Consider the following 14,393-nt stretch of genomic DNA (forward strand, 5'->3'; position numbering starts at 1 on the left):
CCGTATTAGAAAGTCTCTATAACATTGTATGCTCACAACTGCTTTAAACTTCTGATGGTGTAAAATGGTGCACAGTGGGGTTTGGTGGTCACACTGGTTGATAATCCTGGTGCTGGACCCCAGGAGACAAAATTACAAGCAGACCCATCCCAAACATGAACCAGATAAGAGAGCCTCTTATTCAGGGAAAACCTAATCTCCAAAACAGGAGGAACTGGAAGTGTGCAGAGCTGGAACCAGCTGTAAGAGTAAAACATTGATACATAGAGTCATAAAAAACCCTTAAATCACCTCTCTTCCTGGGTAGACTTGTCTTATATAGCTCAGAATCTTTGTACCAATTTTATCTCCTAATTTATTTAGTATGTACAATCAGCCCTATCCCTGAGGAGTCATTTACCTGAAACTCTGAGAGATATCAGCACTGACAGCAAAGTATCACATGTCAAGAGCAATGTCGCAAACATTGCGAGGACCAGATAACCATTGCAGGTGTAGCACCCTTCTAGGTAGGTGCTATAAGAGAGAGCAGGGCTTTTTTTCAGCGGGAATGCGGCACCTCCAGAACTGAATGTATGTAATGGCAAGGGGTGCTGGGGTGTGCTGGAGGGTCTATTGATGCTGGCTAATAGGGAATCTATTGCTGCAGAGGATGGGGGTCTATTGTTGCTGGGGTGGGTCTTTTGCTGCTCGTGGGTCAGTTGTTGCTGGGAGGGATTTATTGTTGAGGGAGGGGTCTTTGTTGCGGCCTGCTGGAGGGTCTATTGATGCTGGCTACTGGGGAATCTAGTGTTGCTGGAGGGGATCTATTTGTTGCTGGAGGGGATCTATTTGCTGCTGGAGGGGATCTATTTGTGCAGAGGATCTATTGTTGCTGGGGAAGTCTGTTGTTGCTGGTGGGGTATCATGATGCAGGGAATCAATCATTGATGGGAGGGATCTACTGTTGAGGGAGGGGCCTAATGCTGCTGGCTGCTGGAGAGTCTATTGATGCTGGATGTTGGAAGTCCATTGTTGCAGGGGTGGATCTATTGTCGCTGGGGTGTCCATTGTTTCTAGATCTATTATATTGCCTTTCTTATTATCGTTAATTCTCTAAAAGGGGTGGTACTGGGAGGTGGGTAGGAGGGGAAACCAAGGAATGGTGCCTCAGGGGTGGGTAGGGGACGGAGTTAAGGGGTGACTCAGAAGGGAGGAGTTCCTGCACCTATTCTCTGAGAAAAAAAGCCCTGAGAGCGAGTATAGTTTTTTGGGTCTTTCTGCTTACCAGAGAGATTGTCAGGGAAATTTATACTGCTCTATGCTTACCAGAGAGTATTATCCATTGGTAGGGCCTGGTCATGGTGCTCAGGTGCAGCTCAGCTTGTCTGAAATGTTTCAGACTGGTCCAATAGAGAGGCATATTGGACAGTTGGAGGAAACCTGACAAATGAGGGCACAGGCATTGTTACAGCCCTGGTGATTGGCAGAGGAAAGTTCTTTGGTGCATGCTGGGTGACTGCATAAATGCCAAGGGCACATGTGCTCAGGGTCTTCGCCTGGAGAGCGGGGTCCTGAAGGGAGGGGGCAGTTTCCCCTCCTCTGTAGAAGCTGCCATGCGGCCGCAGGTAGTTGGTCTGAGGGCCTGAATGTTAGAGCGAGGAGCTGAACCCAGAGGTTCTGCAGAGCTGTCTGGAAGGGAGACACTGGAAAGGATCTGATTCTGCCTACAGTAAGTACAGATCTGTGCATGGGCCCTGTCATGTGAGGACCATCTCTTCAGAGGAAGAGTCAGTGGACGGGTGTCAGTAAAGGGGATGCTAGAGAGGGTCCTGAAGATAAAGTAGTTGCTTCAAGTCTGCTACAAGAAAAAGCATGAAGACGTAATTCTTCTATACAAGTGGTAAGCAGTGTGTCTGCTTTCACAAATAACCCGGTGACTACAAGTGAGAGTTGTCCTTATCAACTGTACATAGTTCAGTTGGAGTATCCAACTATTCCCTTCCCCCATCCAAGTTCCATGATAAATAAAAAATCAAATACCCTGGACTGTTTATTGAGTACCCAGGAAACGGCAGTAAGGAGGGATCCCCTAGTGACTGTCTGCAGGTAATCAGAGAGAGACCCAAGAAGTCATCACACAGCAAGCCCTATGGGGACAGTGCTATACAGGATTCTCCATGGGCCAAAGGGTTATTTCTGGATGATGTTAGGGTGACATGCTAAGTGATGAATGTTGTAGGAGTATTGTTAGATGGTGCAGAGGCTGCATCTTAATACAAAGAAGATTCCTGGCCCACAGGCTGATAAATGAGTGCTGTAGGGACCACATTCAGAGGGCTGGATCCAATCTCAGTGTCTGATTCTGAAAATAGATAGAGGACAAAGAGATGAAGGATGGTTGGAGGAAACATTATGTATAACAGCGCACAAAACTGTTTGTTCCAGTAAAATTGTTTTGCCAAGGTCAGTAGTGCGGTCAACATGGTTCAGGGGCCAAGAACTACCCTAGTCATCAGGGATGTGTAGATTGCATTTGGTTTGAAAGAAAGTTTTTGGCTTGAGTAAGGACATTTGGGTTTGGTAAGGATATCGTAGTTAAGGAAAGACATTTAGGTTGAGCAAAAAGATTTGGGTTCAGTTGGGGTGATTAGGTTGGTTGAGGCTTTATGGCCTAAATTAGGGGGTTTGATGAAGTTTTGTGGGTTGTGTAAGAGTTTTGGTTAAGTGAGGGCTTTAGTTTGGGATCAGACTTTTAGTTGGGTGAGGGGGTGTTGAAATGTTTAGGTTGGGTGAGGATATTTGGATTTTGTGAGAGTGTTGAGTAGGATGAACCATAACTATAATTGGGGTTGAGATAGCATGTTTGCATTAACCACTTTACCCCCGCTCACCTTGACTGTACTGCGGCAATGCGGCTCGTTATCGTCCAGCGACGTAGACCTACGTCACTGGACTCCTCCCCTTGTGGGCGGCGCGCGCGTGCCGCCGGAGGCTCAGTTACAGCGGGAGTCGGGCCAGGGGAGGAGCGGCGGTGATCGTCGGGGATCTAGTGTGGAAATCCGCCGCTTGTGTAAACAAAGCGGGCGGATCACCTAAGTGACAGGCAGGGTCAGATTGCAGGGTTCAGCATAGCTGAACCCTGGATCTGTCCCTGTGTCACTCAGTCACCTCCCCCCACACACGTCAGTAAGCACCAGGCATACATTAACCCCTCCCTCTCCAATAAAAATTGACCCCTTCCCTGCCAGTGTCATTTTTACAGTAACAGTGCATATGTATAGCACTGATTACTGCAGTAATGTCACTGGTCCCCCCAAAAGTGTCAAAAATGTCAGTCAAGGGTCCGATCTGTCCACCACAATGTCGCAGTCCCGCAAAAAAAATCGCAGATCACCGCCATTACTCATTAAAAAAAAAACAACAAAAATGACATACATCTTTCCCTTAGTTAGTAAATGCAATAACTTTTGCGCAAACCAATCAAAATACGTTTATTGCGATTTTTTTTACCAAAAATATGTAGCAGAAAACAAATTGGCCTAAAATGATAAAAAATTTTGATTTTTAAATTTTTTTGGGGGGAATTTCATATAAAAAAATGTGAAAAATATTGTTATTTTTTCAAAATTGTTGCTCTTTTTTTGTTTATAGCGCAAAAAGTAAAAATCGCACAGGTGATCAAATACCACCAAAAGAAAGCTCTGTTTGTGGGAAGAAAAGGACATAAATTTAATTTGGGTACAGCAGTGCACGACTGCACAATTGTCTGTTAAATTAATGCAGTGCCGAATCGCAAAATATGGCCTGGTCAGGAATGGGGTAAAACCTTCCGGTCATAAAGCGGTTAAAAATACGCTCATTGAGAATGTTTTTGTCAAAGACATGTAGCTAAATACATTTTGGCCTAAATATATGACAAACATTGAATATATTGGATATTTTTTGACTGTCAAAGTAGAAAAATATTTTTCAAAATTGTCGCGTTTTTTAATTAATATCGCAAAAAATGAAAATCGCACAGGTGATCAAATACCACCAAAAGAAAGCTCTGTTTGTGGGAAAAAAAGGACGTAAATTTCGTTTGGGTATGGCGTTGCATGACCGCGCAATTGTCAGTTAAAGTCACACAGTGCCGAATCGCAAAAAGTGGCCTGGATGTAAGACAGCAAAATCCTCCGGTAGTAAAGTGGTTAAAGGAAGGTGTTGTATTTAGGTTATGACTTTCGGTTGAGTGATGGGCTAAAAATAAGTGAAGACTAGGTTGGCTGAGGGATTTGGCTTGGTAGTGGTCTTTTAATTGACTGAGAGGTTAATGAAGGTGTTTGGGTTGTAGAATGATGTGTGGGATAGATAAGAGTGATTGGGATGAGTGAGGGCGTAAGGAAGGTGAATGATATTTGACCTTGGAGAGGGTGTTTGGGTTGAGTTAGGGGTTAAGAATGAGGGAAGGAGTTAGGCTGCATAAGGGATTTGGCTTATGTGTGAACCTTCATTTGGCAATGCATTAGGAACTGTACAGGATACCAGAAATGGGTCCAGGAGATACTATGCGTCCACATTAGTTGGGTTGTGGTCCCTTTAAGGGGAAAAAAGAAGCACTGTAGAGTACTCTGAGATTCTTTCCTATGCCATGTGAGGGGTTCAAGTGTAATCCTGATCTACAGTTTTCCCAGGATTGTAGTTATGGCTCAGAGAGATTTTGGGTGGAAAATAACCTCTTACCCTGACTATGGGCAGTATGGTCTTGAAAGGGTTAATGTGCCTGCAAGAGAGGGCTGAAAGGAGCAGGGAACAGTCAGTATGTGTCCAAGAGATGTCGTACAGAACATGGAACAGACATTTGAGAGCTCTGGACTGTCTTGTTACCGAAGTGTGGCTGCTGAATGCTTGCAACATTTCTGGACTTCTGAAGCAGGCAGGAACCTAAAAAAGTTAATGGTGCAAAGCACCAGTTCCCTGCGCTCGGAGAAGTGTAGTTCCTAGTCCACCTCATTAAGGTCTTTCCACTGTTTCTGGAGCTGTGGATGCGACAACCCAGGAAAAAATGCTGCGGCCTTGCCTCCCTTTACACGACCAGGGAAGTCTGGAAATACTGTAAACAACAAACAAACACAGGGGCGCACAGGCCTAGTGCATTATTCTTTGGTTGGTTTATTTAAAAGTAAAAAGATTAAAAATACTCACAAACGAGATCTTGGTTAAAAGCATATCACATATGGAACGCAGTCCTCAGTAGTAGGATCCGAGGGTAAATTGTCCCTTGAATTCGTAATGGCTAACGCGTTTCGAGGCTTAGCCTCTTCCTCAGAGCCTCTAGGAAGGCTCTGAGGAAGAGGCTAAGCCTCGAAACGTGTTAGCCATTATGAATTCAAGGGACAACTTACCCTTGGATCCTACTACTGAGGACTGCGTTCCTTATGTGATATGCTTTTAGTGCTGGTTCACACTAGGGCGACCTGTGAGGCGACCTGGTCGCCTCACAGGTCGCCGCAGGTCGCCTCCCATAGGAAAGCTGCGGACCCGTTCTAATAGGAGCGACACAAGTCGCTCCGACCTAGAAAAAGGGTCCGGAGCTTCTTTGGGGCGACCAGGAGGCGACCGCCATAGACTTCAATGTTATGAAGTCCGTGGCGGCCGCTCCGAGGTCGCGGCGCGCTGCTCGCACCGCGACTTTGGAGGTCGCCACCCGAAGTAGCGTCGCGGTAGTGTGAACCGGCGCTAAACCAAGATCTCGTTTGTGAGTATTTTTAATTTTTTTACTTTTACATAAACCAACCAAAGGATAATGCACTAGGCCTGTGCGCCCCTGTGTTTGTTTTTTGTTTACAGGAACCTAAAAAACCCTGTGGTGGTACAAGTTTTTGAGGCCAGTGAACCAAAGTTTTATTTTGTGTGAGAGAAGTGTGGCTGTTTGATTTATTTTTTTATGCTGAAATAAGCTGTTTTGTTTATCTGTAGGAAAAATAAAAAGTGTTCCTTTTACTAAGATGGTTGGCTGGTGATCCCAGGCTCCCCAAATGTCACACCTGTTTGTACTGGGTGAGGATACATTGGCTCAAAGAAGGTTTTTAGGTTTGGTAATGGCATTTGGGAAGGGAGATGTTGTTTGGGTGAAGGGTTTAGAATGAGTGAGGAGCATTAATTGGCTTGGATAAGAGATTTGGTATGGGAGTGGGGTTTAGACTATTTTTGGCTGTTTAACCACTTTACCACTGAAGGATTTTGCTGTCTTACGTCCAGGCCACTTTTTGCGATTCAGCATTGCGTGACTTTAACTGACAATTGCGCAGTCATGCAACGCCCTACCCAAACAAAATTTACGTCCTTTTTTTCCCACAAACAGAGCTTTCTTTTGGTGGTATTTGATCACCAGTGCGACTTTTACTTTTTGCGCTATAAACAAAAAAAGAGTGACAATTTTGAAAAAATAACAATATTTTTTACAATTTTTTTTTTTATTTACATTTCTTTATATGAAATTCCCCCCAAAAAATGTAAAAATCAATTTTTTTTTTTATAATTTTAGGCCAATTTGTTTTCTGCTACATATTTTTGGTAAAAAAAAATTGCAATAAGCGTATTTTGATTGGTTTGCGCAAAAGTTATTGCGTTTACTAACTAAGGGAAAGATTTCTGTAATTTTTGTTGTTTTTTTATTTAACGAGTAATGGCGGCGATCTGTGATTTATTTTGCGGGACTGCGACATTGCGGCGGACAGATCTGACCCTTGACTGACATTTTTGACACTTTTGGGGGTACCAGTGACATTACTACAGTAATCAGTGCTATACATATGCACTGTTACTGTAATAATGACAATGGCAGGGAAGGGGTTAGTTTTTATTGGAGAGGGAGGGGTTAATGTATGCCTGGTGCTTACTAACATGTGTGGGGGGAGGTGACTGAGTGACACAAGGACAGATCGCAGGTTCAGCTATGCTGAACCCTGCAATCTGACCCTGCCTGTCACTTAGAAGTGATCACCGCCGCTCCTCCCCTGGCCCGACTCCCGCTGTAACTAAAAACAGCGGGAGCGAGCCTCCGGCGGCGCGCGCGCGCTGCCGAGAAAGGGGACTGTCTGGTGATGTAGGTCTACGTCGCCAGATGATAACGAACCACTTTGCCGCAGTACAGTCAACGTGACTGGTCGGCAAGTGGTTAAATAAGGAAGTAATAAGGAAGTAATGAGGGTGTTTGAGGTGGAGGATGGTGCTTGGGTAACGTATAAATAAATCCACAACAACTGGAGAAAGTGAAGAGAAGGGCAACCAAACTGATAAGAGGAATGGAGGACCTCAGCTATGAGAAAAGATTAGAGGAACTGAATTTATTCTCTCTTGAGAAGAGGAGATTACGGGGGGATATGATCTCCATGTATAAATACATAAGGGGGATATGATCACCATGTATAAATACATAAGGGGGGATATGATCTCCATGTATAAATACATAAGGGGGATATGATCACCATGTATAAATACATAAGGGGGGATATGATCTCCATGTATAAATACATAAGGGGGATATGATCACCTTGTATAAATACATAAGGGGGATATGATCTCCATGTATAAATACATAAGGGGGGGATATGATCTCCATGTATAAATACATAAGGGGGGATATGATCTCCATGTATAAATACATAAGGGGGGATATGATCTCCATGTATAAATACATAAGGGGGGATATGATCACCATGAATAAATACATAAGGGGGGGATATGATCTCCATGTATAAATACATAAGGGGGATATGATCACCATGTATAATACATAAGGGGGGATATGGTCACCATGTATAAATACATAAGGGGGGATATGATCACCATGTATAAATACATAAGGGGGGATATGATCTCCATGTATAAATACATAAGGGGGGTATGATCTCCATGTATAAATACATAAGGGGAGATATGATCTCCATGTATAAATACATAAGGGGGGGGGATATGATCTCCATGTATAAATACATAAGGGGGGATATGATCTCCATGTATAAATACATAAGGGGGGGATATGATCTCCATGTATAAATACATAAGGGGGGATATGATCTCCATGTATAAATACATAAGGGGGGGATATGATCTCCATGTATAAATACATAAGGGGGGATATGGTCACCATGTATAAATACATAAGGGGGGATAAGATCACCATGTATAAATACATAAGGGGAGATATGATCTCCATGTATAAATACATAAGGGGGGGTGGGGATATGATCTCCATGTATAAATACATAAGGGGGGGTATGATCTCCATGTATAAATACACAAGGGGGGTATGATCACCATGTATAAATACATAAGGGGGGTATGATCACCATGTATAAATACATGAGGGGGGTATGATCCCCATGTGTAAATACATAAGGGGGATGTGATCTCCATGTATAAATACATAAGGGGGGATATGATCACCATGTATAAATACATAAGGGGTCCATATAGTGACTGGTGTTGAGTTGTTCACTTTAAGTTCAACACAGAGGACAAGGGGGCACTCTTTACGTCTAGAGGAAAACAGATTTAATCTCCAAATATGGAAAGGTTTCTTCACCGTAAGAGCTGTGAAAATGTGGAATAGACTCCCTCCAGAGGTGGTTCTGGCCAGCCCACTAGATTGCTTTAAAAAAAGGTCTGGATTATTTCCTGGGTGTACTTAATATACAGTAAGTGGGTACTAAAATATTTTTTTAGGTAAAGTTGATCCAGGGAATATCTGATTCCCTCCCGGGAGATCAGGAAGTAATTTTTTTCCCCTGCTTTAGCAAATTGGATCATGCTTTGCTCGGTTTTTTTCGCCTTCCTCTGGATCAACTGCGGATATAGGATTGTGTATATGGGATTGTATGGTTGGGTTTTCAATACTGTTTTTTTTTTTTTGTTGGTTGAACCAGATGGACTTGTGTCTTTTTTCAACCTGACTAACTATGTAATTATATGTAACAAAAATAAAAGCATTCAGTTTATATGTTCAAAATGTAAATATGTTTTAAATGTACTCTATAAGAGGTGACAGTTTTGAAGACAAAAATCACTAGTAAAGACTCAAAGCATATTTAACACGCGAATAATGGATAATAATGGATAATAAAACCACTTAACTCCCAAACCAGTAGGAAGGAGCTTATATGGAGATGTTATCAGTGGGAGTTACTATACCCTAACTGTGGTCAAAAGCTTGGGAGATCAGTGCTGCCCATTCCTCAAAATGCTGGCTGAGTCCATCTCTGTACACTGAAATTGAGACAGAGAAGCTCTTTTGGGCTGGACACCACACCAGAGGAGATTAGACCATCTACAGAGCCTATTATGTGTGTGCCGGTGATATATTCCAGCAATGACTACCAATAGAAGAGTCTTATGGACAGCTGGTGATGGTTATAGTAATTCGGTGGGTAATGGTCATGATGATGTATTTCGGCAATGGCCACCAATTGAAGAGTCTTATGAACAGTTAGGGATACGGAGGGTGATGGTCATAGTGATCTATTCTGGCAATGACCACCAAAAGAAGTGTCTTCTGAACAGTTGGTAATATGGAGGATGATGTTCATGGTGATGTATTCTGGCAATGCCTACCAATAGAAGAGTCTTATGGACAGCTGATGATGGTAATGGTGATTCGGAGGGTAATGGTCATGATGATGTATTTCGGCAATGGCCACCAATCAAAAAGTCTTATGGACAGTTGGTGATACAGAGGGTGATGGTCATAGTGATGTATTCTGGTAATGACCACCAATAGAAGGGTTTATGGACAGTTGGTAATACGGAGGGTGATGGTCATGGTGATGTATTCTGGCAATGACCACCAACAGAAGTATCTTATGGACAGTCTGTGATATGAAAGGTGAAGTTCATAGTGATGTATTCTGGCAATGACCACAAATAGAAGAGTCTTATGGACAGTTAGTGGTATGGAGGGCAATAGTCATGGTTATGTATTCTGGTAATGACCACCAATAGAAGTGTCTTATGAACAGTTGGTGATACGGAGGATGATGTTCATGATGATGTATTCTGGCAATGCCTACCAATAGAAGAGTCTTATGGACTTTTAGTGACATGGAGGGTGATGTTCATGCCATGGTGATGTATTCTGGTAATGACCACCAAAAGAAGAGTTTTGTGGACAGTTGGTAATAGGGAGGGTGATAGTCATGGTGATGTATTCTGGAAATGACCACTAGACGTGGGCCGAATGAGCCCCTGTTTGGTTCGCAGCAGAATTCCCGAACCGGAAAAAGTTCTAACCTAAACAGGGAACCCCATTAAAGTCTATGGGAGCCGAACAGGAAAAATCAAAAGTGCCCTGAATACTGCCCTGGGGGACATTTATCAATGCAATTTTTTTTTTTTAAAAGCAATCATTTTTAGGAGCAGTGATTTTAATGATGCTTAAAATGCAACAATAGAAATTAAAAATTCCTTTAAATAGAGTGTCTGGGGGGGTCCCCTCAGTCTGCCTGTAAAGTGACCCATATGTTGCATATATAGAACATGCTGCAGCAACAATGACATTTCTAAAGAGAAAAAAACTAGTCAAATCACATTTTTATTGACTCGAAGTTGCAATTGTTGGCACCCGGCTATTAAAACATTTAAGAAAAAGATGGCGTCGGCCATTCGAGTCTGGTATGGATTTTAAGGGAACCCCACTCCAAAATTAGAAAAAAAAATGGCGTAGGGTCCTCCCAAAATCCATACCAGACCCTTATCCATGCATGCATGCAGCCTGGCAGGTCAGGAAAGTAGGGGGAGCGAGCACCCTCTCTCCTGAACCATACCAGGCCACAAGCCCTCAACATAGGCATAGAGGGGTGCTTTGGGGCAGGGGGTTCTGCCCCACCCACCCTAAAGCACCTTGTCCCCATGTTTATGGGGACGAGGGTCTCTTCTCGACAACCCTGGGCTGTGGTTGTCGGGATCTGCGGGTTGGCGGCTTTCAGCATCTGGAAGTCCCATTTAACAAGGGGGCCCCAGATCCCGGCCCCCTCCCTATATGAATAAAAGTGCGGTACATAGTACCCCTACCTATTCACCAAAAAGCTGTACAAAAAACTAAAAACATGAGACAAGTTTTTGAATAATTCATTATTAAAAAATAAAAAAGCGTCCCTTTTTGTAAATCCATTGTCAATCACGCTGCCCCGCCGCACCATCGACCCAAAAAATGAAACAATGCTCCGTCTTCCAAATGCCTCCTCCACGCTTTGACAGTTCCTCTATAGGTTAGGGCAGGGCCACCAGGCAATTTTACTTGTTGGCCCCGCCCCTTGTGGCATCACCGGCTCAGCATGCACCTGTCCATGACTTTTCAAGGGGAGCAGGGCCACCAGGTGACGTTGACAGGTGGCCCCGCCCTTACCTATATAAGAGGAGGAGGAGGCATTTGGAGGAGGCAGGCGGCAGGCGGCTGTCCCAGAAGGTGGAGCACTGTTTTTTTTTTTCGGGTCGACCATGCGGCTGGCGGTGTAATTGATGTTGGGTTTTTATCGAGGGACACTTTATTGATGAAATGGACGGTGATGGTCATGGTGATGTATTCCAGCAATGATCATCACAAGAAGTGTCTTATGGACAGTTGGGGAAAAGGAGGGTTATGGTCATGGTGATGGAGGGCTGGTCTCAGGCACATATCTGCACATATTTATCAAGTTTACCTCAGCTTTTCTAAGTACTATGACAGTTCTGAGATTAGATTTAATTGCTAAATAAGTGCTCACAGTTGTGGTACTACAGAGAAATAAAATGGACACTCTTAAGCAGATTCCACTCCATATCGCCCTTAATGGATATAATGTTCCAACATAGATAGAAAGACACTTCATAGTGTAATACGTTCAGTATAAAATGTATCAAAATCCAGAAAACTTGCTCACCAAAGGTAAGATAAAATCTCTCACGTGCATTTATAATCCACAAGGGAATGTTTCCAACCATCAAGATGGCCGACCTTCATGCTTGGCAATGTCACGTGATCCAGCTCTACCTAAACGGTTTCATCGTTATCTGAGCTAAACTCACTGCTTGCCTTGGTACATGTCCCTAATGCCAGTTCCCAGAACCCCCTCCCCCCCCCCATTTATTTGACAGATCCTTGCCCATTAGCCTTGGCCAGAACTATTTTTAACAATTGGCTCCCGTTGACTTTATTACGGTTCGGATTTGACACCTGAACTTTACTCATGTTTGGTAAACTAACTGAACCCATCACAGGTACATTCAGCTCATTGCTAATCCTCACCCTCCTTTTCCTATTCCCACCCTTCCTCTCCACTTGTCTCCTCAGCACCCCTTTACAGTACTCCTATTCATCTCCCTCCCCTCCTCTCCATTTCTTCCTCTCCTCTCCACATCAATTCCAATACACATCTCTCCTTCCCTTTCCACTTCCTTTTCCATCGCCTCTCTTTTTCTACCCCCCCCCTTCCACTTTTCTCCTCTTCCAACTCATCTCTACTTTCATCATTTAGCTACTCTACCTTCCCCTTTATTGCCCTCCTCACTCTTCCACACCTGAACCCTCCCATCCTTTCCCTTCTCCTTCTCTCCCACCCCCAACCACATATTACTTCCCCTATTCTCCATTTTTCGTCCTTCCCCCTCCTTTTTACTCCTTCCCCTATCAGTTTCCTATATTTCACTCCTCTCCTTTCCCCTCCTCTACCCTCCCTCCTCATCACATCGGATCTTCTCCACCCTCACATGAGGAACTCTATTCCGGTGTATTCTATTGCAAACACTTTCGGCTCTAAAGAGACAGCTGAGGACAGTGTGAGAAAAGTGTTCTTATCCTTTAATCTTACAATAATCAATACACACATATTGGTATCAATCATTTTATTACTCAGGAAAAACAGAAATAAACATAAATCAGCAAAATTTAAGAATGGCTCCATATGGTTTTCTTATATACAATTCCGGATAATGGCCCAGAGATCAGAACATTCACACAGCGTTCTTCAGATCAGTGGGGTCACACAGGGTTCCTCAGATCAGTGCGGTCACACAGGGTTCCTCAGATCAGTGCGGTCACACAGGGTTCCTCAGATCAGTGCGGTCACACAGTGTTCCTCAGATCAGTGCGGTCACACAGGGTTCCTCAGATCAGTGCGGTCACACAGGGTTCCTCAGATCACTGCTGACACAGTATTCCTCCTTAGATCAGTGCGGTCACACAGGATCTCTCTCACAGATCCAGTTCAGTTCGGTATAACAGTTCTCCAATTTCAGCCAAGATCCGAGCTTGGCACAGCTTCCAATCCCTTCAGTGATATTTCTAGATAGGGGGAAAAAAATTGGATGAAAAAATTCCCACAGTCATTGTTGGTGGGGGGGGGGGGGGGTAAGGGGGTAGCAGTAATGGGAGGAGAGGAGAGAGGAGACCATGAAGCAAAATATGTACAGGGGCCACACTGAGATACTATAGAGGGCACTGCACAGATATAATATGTTCAGTCCCACTAAAGGCAAATAGGGTCAAAGGAGTGACTAGTGCCCATTACAGCCCCACTGAAAGAGATAACCATCATGGAAGGGCTGGCATAAGAGGAGTGCCATGGGAAATCTGCTCTAACAAAGCAGCTATAAGAGAGATGCCATAGGAGAACATCAACAGGAAAATTGCCATAAGATAGATGTAATAGGGGAGTTGCCATAGGAGAGATGCCATGAAGGAGCAGCCATGGGAGTGCAAGAAAGAGTTGTCAAACGAGGGATGCTGTAGGAGAACAACAACAGGGAAGCTTCAATTAAAGGGACTTTCTTTAGGAACTCTGCAATAAGAGATACGTCTTAAGAGAACTGCCAGTGGAGTGCAGCCGTAACAGAGTTTCCAAAGGAAGGATGCCATAAGAGAGCTTCCAGAGAAAAGCTGCAATAAAAGAGCTTCCGTGGGAGATCCTATGTAGTAACCAAAGACAAGCTGGCACAAGAGAGCTGGGATAGAAGAACTTCCACAGGAGACATGTCCTAGGAGCACTACATGAGAGAGCTGCTATAAGGGAGCTGTCCTAGGAAATATGCCATAAGAGAGCTGCCACATGCAAGCTGCTAAAGGGTTGCAACCATAAGAGATGTGGCAGAAAATGAGTGCCATAAGAGATGTGCTATAGGAGAGGCGCTAGAAGATGAAAACCATAAGGGAGCTGCCATAGGAGAGGTGCCAGAAGAGGAATCCCATAAGAGAGCTGCCATAGGAGAGGTGTTAGAAGAATAGTGCCACAAGAGAGAAGCCATAGGAGAGGTGGCAGAAGAGGAGTGCCATAAGAGGGTTGCCATAGGAGAGGTTCCGGGAGAAGAAGCCCATAAGAGAGCTGCCATAGGAGAGGTGTTAGAAGAATAGTGCCACAAGAGAGCAGCCATAGGAGAGGTGGCAGAAGAGGAGTGCCATA

The 14,393-nt window shown here is 44.0% G+C and overlaps 1 protein-coding gene across 1 annotated transcript in view; it reads right to left on the minus strand.

The window, feature by feature from the left end:
* Positions 1 to 14,393, minus strand: part of LOC309545007 (C-type lectin domain family 12 member B-like) — a gene marked incomplete at both ends in the record, with an annotated part of 179,987 nt that overhangs the window by 27,839 nt on the left and 137,755 nt on the right. The gene's annotated exons all lie outside the window — the stretch shown is intronic.

Source organism: Pelophylax lessonae, assembly GCF_965119305.1.
Source record: "Pelophylax lessonae genome assembly, chromosome: 1".
Taxonomy (NCBI): domain Eukaryota; kingdom Metazoa; phylum Chordata; class Amphibia; order Anura; family Ranidae; genus Pelophylax; species Pelophylax lessonae.